Source organism: Babylonia areolata, chromosome 21 (genome assembly GCF_041734735.1).
Source record: "Babylonia areolata isolate BAREFJ2019XMU chromosome 21, ASM4173473v1, whole genome shotgun sequence".
NCBI lineage: Eukaryota > Metazoa > Mollusca > Gastropoda > Neogastropoda > Buccinidae > Babylonia > Babylonia areolata.
The window spans coordinates 17,394,902-17,406,447 of NC_134896.1; positions in this window are offsets into that span (position 1 = coordinate 17,394,902).

Genomic DNA, 11,546 nt, shown 5'->3' on the forward strand with positions numbered 1-11,546 from the left:
ACACACACACACACACACACACATATTCACTAACATAATTTTTTTTGACATCTTCAGTTTCAGTAGCTCAAGGAGGCGTCACTGCGTTCGGACAAATCCATATACGCTACACCACATCTGCCAAGCAGATGCCTGACCAGCAGCGTAACCCAACGCGCTTAGTCAGGCCTTGAGGAAAAAAAAAAGAAAAAAAAAAGGGTGAATAAATGATAGATAAGCTTACACAAAGAAATAAATAAATAATAACTATATAGTAAAAAAAAAAAAAAAAAAAAAAAAAAAAGATGATAAATAAGCAAATAGAATCTTCGCATCATTGAACTCATGGGAGGGCGCATTCTGAAGAGCTGTAGAGTGCGGACATTGAAATACTGCAGACCGCAATTAACCTGCTGTCTTCGTGACTGAGGGGTCCGACATAAATGCGTGCGTGCGTGCTTGCGCGCGCGCATGTGTGTGATGTGTGTGTGTGTGTGTGTGTGTGTGTGCGTGTGTGTGTGTGTGTGTGTGTGCGTGTGAGTGTGTGTGTGTGTGTGTGTGTGACATGTCGCACACTATTGTGTGTCAGTCTATGCCAAGTTACTTTCATTCATTTCTTGCACCACAACAGAGACATCTGTTGTGACAGAACGTTAGTAACATAAACGTGTGACTGCCTTTCTTTTTTTTTTCTTGCTTATTTTTTCTTTATCTGTTCTGTCCAAAATCATTGATTTGTTCGTTTTGAGGTGTGTGTGTGTGTGTGTGTGTGTGTGTGTGTGCGACATACTGTCGCCGTCGACAATACATACCCAGCGGTAACATTATGTCGGAACACCTCTTGCCAGCACAGCACGAGGGCCGGTGCAGTCTCAGTGCACTGTGTGTGTGTGTGTGTGCAGCTAGCAACACATGCAACAGGTCCTCGCTCTATGCACGTGCTGTGCATCTGTCCTCAGTGGTGAAGCCAGCAGAACTGAAAGCAGCAGCAGCAGCAGCAGGGGCAGATAGCCACAATGTAGTTGTCAGTCTCTCTGCCGCTGCCCGGGCAACATTTCGGACCTATCCAAACCGATCCTCAGTGTCGACGAATTGTCGTCGCTGGCACAATACATGTCGCAGCAACAAGAGATCTGTCTGTCTGTCTGTCTGTCTGTCCACCCGGCTTTCAGAATGTTTGGGGGAACGGCAACAGCACCATTGACATTGTGTGTTCTCTCTACCAAGTTTCATTCATTCATTACTTGCGTAACAGCATGTACGTCATGGCGTGCTTGCGTCACAATAGCTGCGTAAGAGTGGATTTACGTGACCCTGGTAACATGTAAACAGACCATCCCTTGAGGAAGAAACGAGAATGAACATTCCGAAAATTTCGAATGTACGTGATAGAATGATACGTTTGTTTTTCTTTTTTTCTCCTCTCTCTCTCTCTCTCTCTCTCTCTCTCTCTCTCTCTCTCTCTCTCTCTCTCTCTCTCTCTCAAGGCCTGACTAAGCGCGTTGGGTTACGCTGCTAGTCAGGCATCTGCTTGGCAGATGTGGTGTAGCGTATATGGATTTGACCGAACGCAGTGACGCCTCCTTGAGCTACTGATACTTCTCTCTCTCTCTCTCTCTCTCTCTCTCTCTCTCTCTCTCTCTCTCTCTCTCTCTCTCTCTCTCTCTCTCTCAATCGGCTCTCTCTCTCTCTCTCTCTCTGTCTCTCTCTCTCTCTCTCTCTCTCTCTCTCTCTCTCTCTCTCTCTCTCTCTCTCTCTCTCTCTCTCTCTCTCTTTACTGGACACTTTCTGTCTCTATACAATACAGAACAGTGCAGTGCCAAGCGGTGTTGTATTGTGTAGTGTAGTCTTACTGTAGTGTACTGTAGTGAAGTGTAGTAGCCTACTTAGTTTTGTCACGACGGATTACTGTGTGTGAACTTGAAAATCGGGCTGCTCGCCCAGGGGGAGAGAAGAGTGCATCGTGACAGTGCGACAGGGGCACCCGCTTTTCCTTCTTTCTTTGTTTCTTTTCTTCTTCTTCTTCTTCTTCTTCTTTCTTGTTTTGTTTTTTTCTTTGTTACTTTTTCTGTTTTATTTTGTTGTTGTTGTTGTTGTTGTTGTAGGCAGATGTATGTTTTACGATCAAAATGTATTTTTTTTACAGATTTTTTTTTTTTTTTTTTTTCCCCCCCCCAAGGATAACCCTTTTGTTGCCTTTCTCGGGGTTCTTCTACATGAATTCAGTGCTGCACACGGGACCTGGGTTTACCGTCTCAGTCATCCATATGACTATCACCCAGACCACCCCTCAAGGTCTAGAGGAGGAGGAGGGGAGTAAAAATAATAAAAATTCTGGTCTGTGTATAGGATTCAAACCCATGCACACTGACTCTAAGTCTGGCACTGTGCCGCCCCTTCACTTATATGCGAATCATACAAAGAAATTAGAATAGAATTCATACAAAAAATTTATAAATACCTTCCAAATATTATTAAACCCAGTCAGCTAATACTGGAAGACAAACTTGCGGGAAATTTGTCAATAACTGCTGCCATAAACGCCATAGCGTGCAGGAGTGATTCAATCTCTTGTTCAATATTGACCTGTTTTGTTTTGCTTTTTTGTGCGGGCAGTGGTTTCATGTAACATTGCATGCGTATCTTATAAACCTTGTTCGGGTTTAATTGACATTAAAATTGATTCTGATTCTGATTCTTACAATACTGTACAATAAAGCAGTTACCCTGGTGAAGTGGTCAGCACAATGGATGGACTGGTGGCTAGAAGGATTCAGGTTCGAGCCCCAGTAGAGAGGCACATCATTGTGTTGTGTTTGTTTTTTGTTTGTTTATTTATTTATTTATTTATTTTATTACTTTGGCCAGATCCTACTCAGAGTTTTTATTGGTTTGCTTGTTTGTGTGGGTTTTTTTCCCCCTGCTGCGCCACTGTGTATGCCGTTTCAGTGTCCCTACTCCCCATGCTGTTACGGCCACCCAAGATCCCCATACACAGCTTATACCAAAGTTACTAATCTGTCACTGTCTGTCTCAATGCCAGCACTGAGTCCACAGCCATCGTTGTTTGATCGCCGAGAGGCCACGCATCAGAGGCGGAGACCCTGCACTGCGGCTGCTGAACCACTGCGGGCCGGCTTTGATGGCCGCGTTCAGTTGTGTCCGCCGTTCTGATTCAACGTCAGTATGCAGGACACTATCGGCACAGTACTGAGCCCTGTTCTGATGACAGTTGTTGCGTGAAAACGTGTTAGCGTAGTACAGGACCAACGGACAGACAGATGGACAGAGAATTTTGTTGTTGTTTGAGGGTCAGTGTGTTGCTGTTTTTTCACCCTTGCAAAGAAGATTATTTTAGTCGAGGAGATGGCCCAAAATAGAAATCTACCAATGGGGCATTTGAGAACACAATTACACCAGTCATCAAAATACCCGACTTCAAACACGTCCGCACACACACACACACACACACACACACACAGAGAGTCATGAAGAGGTTTCTTTGAAGCCCAAGGTACCAGTCGCTTCCTTCCCTCCCTCCTTTCCTTCCTTCGGTTCTGCTGGCTTCACATTTTGACAGACAACTGCGTAGCGAGCGTGTGCGCACGTGCGGAGGGCGAGGACCTGTTGCGTGCAGTGGAAGCCGACTGCGCGCGCACAGCACAGCACACACACACACACACACACACACACACACACACAGTGCAGGCCGCGCCCTTCTGTGTTGTTGGCAAGAGGCCGTTCCACCCACGTGACTGGGAAGGCTTGTGGCACTGTGGAGCAATGCCGGCATGGCGGGGGAAGGGGGTAGGGGAGGGGGGCATCATTTTCTTGTGCCTGTTTTATGTGTCTGTGTATTGATCAGTGAGTCCGTCTGTCTGTATGTATGTATTCCACGTGACCAATCCACGTATCTGTGTCTGTATGTATATTTGTATGCATGTAAAGGTATTCGTGTGTGTGAATAGAATAGAATAGAATAGAATAGATTTTACTGTCATGAAACCGTAAGGTTTATAAGACACAAGTGCAATGGTAAATGAATGAACGAATGAAAAACACACAATTAATCAATCAGTTAATGCGGTAAATTGCAGCAGCATTCATAAACAAATTTTCCCAATCTTGTTTGTATATATTCATCATCTGTTAGCATCACCTGACTGGGAATATGACCTGTGTTATTCGAATTTTGAATATCCTTTAAAAATTGTTGCCTTAAGGTTTTATATTTAATACAATGATCAAGAAGATGGATTTCGTCTTCCAGGATGTTACACTTGTTGCACAATCTGTCTTCTTGTGGAATATTTAAATATCTACCTTTCTCAATCTTTAGGTCATGCGCGCTTATTCTGAGTTTCATTAAAGCTTGTCTGTGTTTTGTATCTGATATATTTAAAAGATAGGTTTCAGTTGTGTGTGTGTGTGTGTGTGTGTGTGTGTGTGTGTGTGTGTGTGTGTGTGTATGTGTGTGTGTGTCTGTGTGTGTGTGCGTGTGTGTGTGTGTCCTCCAATGTCAGTGTTGACATATATCAGTATTATATTATGATATTTCATCCACTCCCACTGATCAACCTGTCTGTCTGTCTGTCTTTCTCAGTGTCCAGTCCGTCTGTCTGTCTTGCCCACCCACGTCCATTGTCAGCATCTACATATTTTATCCCTGTTTGCCAGTCCGTCCCCCACCCCGACCCCACCACCTATCTATTTATCTATCTACTAATTTCTTCTTTTTTTCTGTCTAAATATCTACTTAACTCTAATTTTACATTTATTTATTTTGCACTCTAATTCAATATCTAAAAGCCTCCAGTGGACTCTGAGTCCGTCAGTATGAGACGGCCTTCGGGATCAGATACTGTAGCAAGGGCCACGACACAGAAGTTCCAGTGGAAATGTCGGACTGAAGCAGCAGCAATATCTTGTTGTCCAGTACTGTTGGTGAAGTGAGTGGATGGATATTCCTGAGACCAGCTGGAGCCCACTTTGTGCAGTCAGTGTGTGAGCACCGCGCATATAAACACAGGATTGCTAGAAGTCAAAGACCCCCCACACAGATTCGTCGTCCGGGGTTAGTTAGCTAGCTTTGGTTGGTTGGTTGGGTGGTTGGCAGTTAGACTAGGAAAAAAAATAATGGAAACTGACTCAGTCAGACTTGATTGAACTAGCCGGCCGCCTTAAGTTGGCGAAGTGTGTGTGTGTGTGTGTGTGTGTGTGTGTGTGTGTGTGTGTGTGTGTGTGTGTGTTGTAGTTGTTGTTGTCACGTTGTTGTTGTTGTTGCTGCTGCTGCTGCTGCTGCTGTTGCCGGCTGCTGCTGTTACTGTTGTTGTTGTTGTTGTTGCTGCTGCTACTGCTGCTGCTGTTGCCGGCTGCTGCTGTTACTGTTGTTGTTGTTGTTGTTCTTGCTGCTGCTGCTGCTGCTGTTGCCGGCTGCTGCTGCTGCTGCTGTTGCTGCTGTTGTTGTTGTTGTTCTTGCTGCTGCTGCTGCTGCTGTTGTTTTTTCGGTTCGTAGCCCGCTCCTAGTATCCATAGTTGAATTCCAAGGGTTCAAACTGGGAAGAGTGGTACCACGCAGTCGAACTATGATGTGTCTCAGTTTGGGGGCGTTGCTCTAATTTCCTGACGAACACTGCAGGTATCTGTATCTCTCAGCCCCGGGATATATCATGACTGAGGTGTGGCGGGCCTTGTCAGGAAGTCACAAACCTGAACAGACTCGCATCGCCGACACTGAATATCTTCATCACCCCGCCCATCAGTCATTATTCACCATCATTGAAATGTAGAACGCTCGTGTGCCAGTATACGCAAGCAGAAGATCAAATACTACGCACGTTAAAGATCCTGTAATCCATGTCAGCGTTCGGTGGGTTATGGAAACAAGAACATTCCCAGCATGCACACCCCCGAAAGCGGAGTGTAGCTGCCTACATGGCGAGGTAAACAAAAAAAACAAAACAAAACAACAACAAAAAAAACAGAAAAAAACCAGTCATGCACGTAAAAGCCCACTCGTGTACGCCCGACTGAGTAAACGCCGTGGAGTTGCAGCCCACGAACGAAGAAGAAGATATGCAGAAAACGAAATATCCTACTTCTCTCTCTCTCTCTCTCTCTCTCTCTCTCTCTCTCTCTCTCTCTCTCTCTCCAAGTTCACACACACACACACATCGGAAGAGACACACAGACTCAGACGCACACACTGACAAACAGACACAGACAGACAGACAGACACACACACACACACACGCACGCGCACACACACACACACACACACACACACACACACACACACACACACGCACACACACACACACACACACACACACACGCACGCACACACACACACACACACACACACACACACACACACACACACACACACACACACACACACACACACACACACACACACACACACACTGCAACAACAACAAAAAGAAAGAAAAACCGAACAAAACAAACCAGTCTTCCAGCGATGAAAAACGTAAGGTAATTGGGCGGCGACTGAGCGTGAACCCTAACAGAGCCCCACCCCACCCTTGGCATTATGACAGTGCACGTGAGACTCCACCCTCAAACCACACCACACACACACCGGTTACCTGTCAACCTCACTGTAGATTCCATCACTAAGCCATACAAAACAAGAGAGGCAAGGCCTTCAAGACTCACTTGTGATAAATTAAGTCCCCTAGCATTAATTACAGAGTAATTTCCCTTTTTTACTATCTGCACCAAAACGTTTGCAAAAAAATAAAAATTCCATGCTTAGCAAAAGAAGTTCCTGTTTGAACAAAAAATGATAATAATGACTCCTCTTGTTGTTGGGTCAGAATATCAGATCAAAGTGCCAAGTTTAGAGAATACAAAAAATATAGATATAACAGTAAATGCAGTTTGCATATAATTAGGCTTCTTTTTTTTATTTTTTTGTGCCCATCCCAGAGGTGCAATATTGTTTTAAACAAGATGACTGGAAAGAACTGAATTTTTCCTATTTTTATGCCAAATTTGGTGTCAACTGACAAAGTATTTGCAGAGAAAATATCAATGTTAAAGTTTACCACGGACACACACACACACACACACACACACAGACAACCGAACACCGGGTTAAAACATAGACTCACTTTGTTTACTGGCTGGTTACCTGTCAACCTCTAATGTAACCTAGATTCCATCCTTGAGCAACACAGAAAACTGGTTGGTTACCTGTCAGCCTCTGTGTACTCTACATTCCATCACTAAGCAACACAGAAAACCGGTTGTTTACCTGTCAACCTCTAATGCACCCTAGATTCCACCACTAAGCAACACAGAAAACCAGTAAGTTACCTGTCAACCTCTAATGCACCCTAGATTCCATCACTAAGCAACACAGAAAACCAGTAAGTTACCTGTCAACCTCTAATGTACCCTAGATTCCGTCACTAAGCAACACAGAAAACCAGTAAGTTACCTGTCAACCTCTAATGTACCCTCGATTCCATCACTAAGCAACACAGAAAACCAGTAAGTTACCTGTCAACCTCTAATGTACCCTCGATTCCATCACTAAGCAACACAGAAAACCAGTAAGTTACCTGTCAACCTCTAATGCACCCTAGATTCCACCACTAAGCAACACAGAAAACCGGTTGGTTACCTGTCAACCTCTAATGTACCCTAGATTCCATCACTAAGCAACACAGAAAACCGGTTGGTTACCTGTCAACCATTAATGCACCCTAGATTCCATCACTAAGCAACACAGAAAACCGGTTGGTTACCTGTCAACCTCTAATGCACCCTAGATTCCATCACTAAGCAACACAGAAAACCGGTTGGTTACCTGTCAACCTCTAATGCACCCTAGATTCCACCACTAAGCAACACAGAAAACCGGTTGGTTACCTGTCAACCTCTAATGCACCCTAGATTCCACCACTAAGCAACACAGAAAACCGGTTGGTTACCTGTCAACCTCTAATGCACCCTAGATTCCACCACAAAGCAACACAGAAAACCGGTGAGTTACCTGTCAACCTCTAATGCACCCTAGATTCCACCACAAAGCAACACAGAAAACCGGTGAGTTACCTGTCAACCTCTAATGCACCCTAGATTCCACCACTAAGCAACACAGAAAACCGGTTGGTTACCTGTCAACCTCTAATGCACCCTAGATTCCACCACTAAGCAACACAGAAAACCGGTGAGTTACCTGTCCACCTCTAATGTACCCTCGATTCCATCACTAAGCAACACAGAAAACCAGTAAGTTACCTGTCAACCTCTAATGCACCCTAGATTCCATCACTAAGCAACACAGAAAACCTGGCTGGTTACCTGTCAATCACTTTGTACCCTGGATTCCATCAAGCCACACACACACACACACACACACAAACACACACACACACACACACACACACACACACACACACACACACACACAGAGAGAGAGAAACGGCTGGTTACCTGTCAACCTCTTTGTACCCTATATTCCATTACTAGGCCACACAGAAAACCGGCTGATTACCTGTCAACCTCTATGTACCCTAGATTCTATCAAACCAAAGACAAAACCGGTTGGTTGCCTGTCAACCTCTTTGTACCGCCGTATAGTCCATTACAAAGCCACACAGAGGATCAGTTAGTTAGCTCCCATCCTGTGTGTAACATAGATTCTATCATAAAGCCACACAGAAAACTGGCTGATTCCATCCTGTGTGTAGCATAGATTCTATCATAAAGCCACACAGAGGATCAGTTAGTTAGCTCCCATCCTGTGTGTAGCATAGATTCTATCATAAAGCCACACAGAGGATCAGTTAGTTAGCTCCCATCCTGTGTGTAACATAGATTCTATCATAAAGCCACACAGAGGATCAGTTAGTTAGCTCCCATCCTGTGTGTAACATAGATTCTATCATAAAGCCACACAGAAAACAGGCTGGTTTCCTGTGAACATCTTTTCACCCTAGATTCCACACACACACACACACACACACACACACACACACACACACACACACACACACACACACACACAAAACCCGGCTGGTTAACCTCTATGTACCCAAGATTCCATTACTAAGCCATACAGGATATTTGTTTTGTTACCTCTCAGTCTCTTTATACCCTAAATTCCATCACTGAACCACACACAAGAAAACGGCTGGTTACCTGTCAACCTCTTTAGTTTCTGGATTCAATCAGTTCATACGAACATGCTATATGTCAGTCCCTTTCTTCACCCAGTTCCATGAAGCCACAGAAAGTAAGTACCCAGGTACGGTAATAGTGAAGTGATTAGCATCGCGAACAAACGTCTTGGGGGACGCGGGTTCTTCTTCTTCTTCTTCGTTCGTGGGCTGCAACTCCCACCGTGCATTAACTCGTATGTACACGAGTGGGCTTTTACGTGTATAACCGTTTTTACCCCGCCGTGTAGGCAACCATACTCCGTTTTCGGGGGTGTGCATGCTGGGTACGTTCTTGTTTCCATGGCCCACCAAACGCTGACATGAATCACAGGATATTTAACGTGCGTATTTGATCTTCTGCTTGCGTACAAACACACGAAAGGGGTTCAGTTCAGGCACTGGCAGGTCTGCACATATGCTGACCTGGGAGATCGGAAAAATCTCCACCCTTTACCCACCAGACGCCGTTACCGCAATTCGAACCCGGAACCCTCAGACTGAAAGTCCAACGCTTAAACCACTCGGCTATTGCGCCTGTCATTAATCATCATCGAAATACAGAGTACAACAATGTCCAACAAAGTCTGATGCACACAAAACGACAACAGCAGTTACCTGTCAACCAGTTTTGTGCCCTCCATTCTTTTTTTTCATGTATTTATTTATCTATGTATTTATTTGTTTGTTTGTATATCTATCTATCTGTCTTATCTATCTTATCGATCTATCTATCTATAGGGATAGATAGATATATAGATATTAACCAGTCCATAATGCATTTGATTGCGGGCTTACTTTTTTCTCAGTTTTTTTTTTTTTTTAACCCAGAATCCACATTGTGTTTGTGTAATGCCAACACCTTGCGAGCACATCATCAACAGATGTTTGAAGCTAGACTGATCGCTGTTGCTTACTGACTGACGTTACTGTTTATGTGATCCCCGAAAACTGAGTACGGCTGCCTTAATGGCTGGGTGAGAAACGATCCAACATTTCAAATGTCAGCTCCTGCATACGAGTGAACGTGACAGCGGCAGCCCCCTGAACACATACGAAGATGAAGAAGCAAAAGAAAAAAACAAAATGTGACACACAGTCGTCGAACACACAGAGATGCACGACTGACGACAGACAAACAGCTGCACACACATACACGCGCGCGTGCACGCACACACACACACACACGCACACACACACACACACACACAACACACACACACACACACACACAACCACACACACACACACACACACACACACACACACACACAACCACACACACACACACACACACACACACACACACACACACACACACACACACACACACACACACACACACACACACAACCACACACACACAACACACACACACACACAACCACACACACACACAACCACACACACACAACACACACACACACACAACCACACACACACACACACACACACACACACACACAACCACACACACACAACACACACACACACACAACCACACACACACACACACACACACACACACAACCACAACCACACACACACACACAACCACACACACACACACACACACACACACACACACACACACACACACACACAACACACACACACACACACAACCACACACACACACACAACCACACACACACACACACACACACACACACAACCACACACACACACAACCACACACACACACAACCACACACACACACACACACACACACACACACACACACACAACCACACACACACACACACACACACACACAACCACACACACACACACACACACACACACACACACACACACACACACACACAACACACACACACACACACACACACACACACACACCACACACACACAACACACACACACACACACACACACACACAACACACACACACACAGCCACACACACACACACACACACACACACACACACACAACCACACACACACACAGCCACACACACACACACACACACACACACACACACACACAACCACACACACACACACAACCACACACACAACACACACACACACACACACAACCACACACACACACACACACACAACCACACACACACACACACAACCACACACACACACACACACACACACACACACACACACACACACAAACACAACCACACACACAACACACACACACACAACCACACACACACAACACACACACACACACACACACACACACACACACAACCACAAACACACAACCACACACACACACACACACACACACACACACAACCAAACACACACACAGCCACACACACACACACACACACACACACACACACACACACACACACACACACACACAACCACACACACACAACC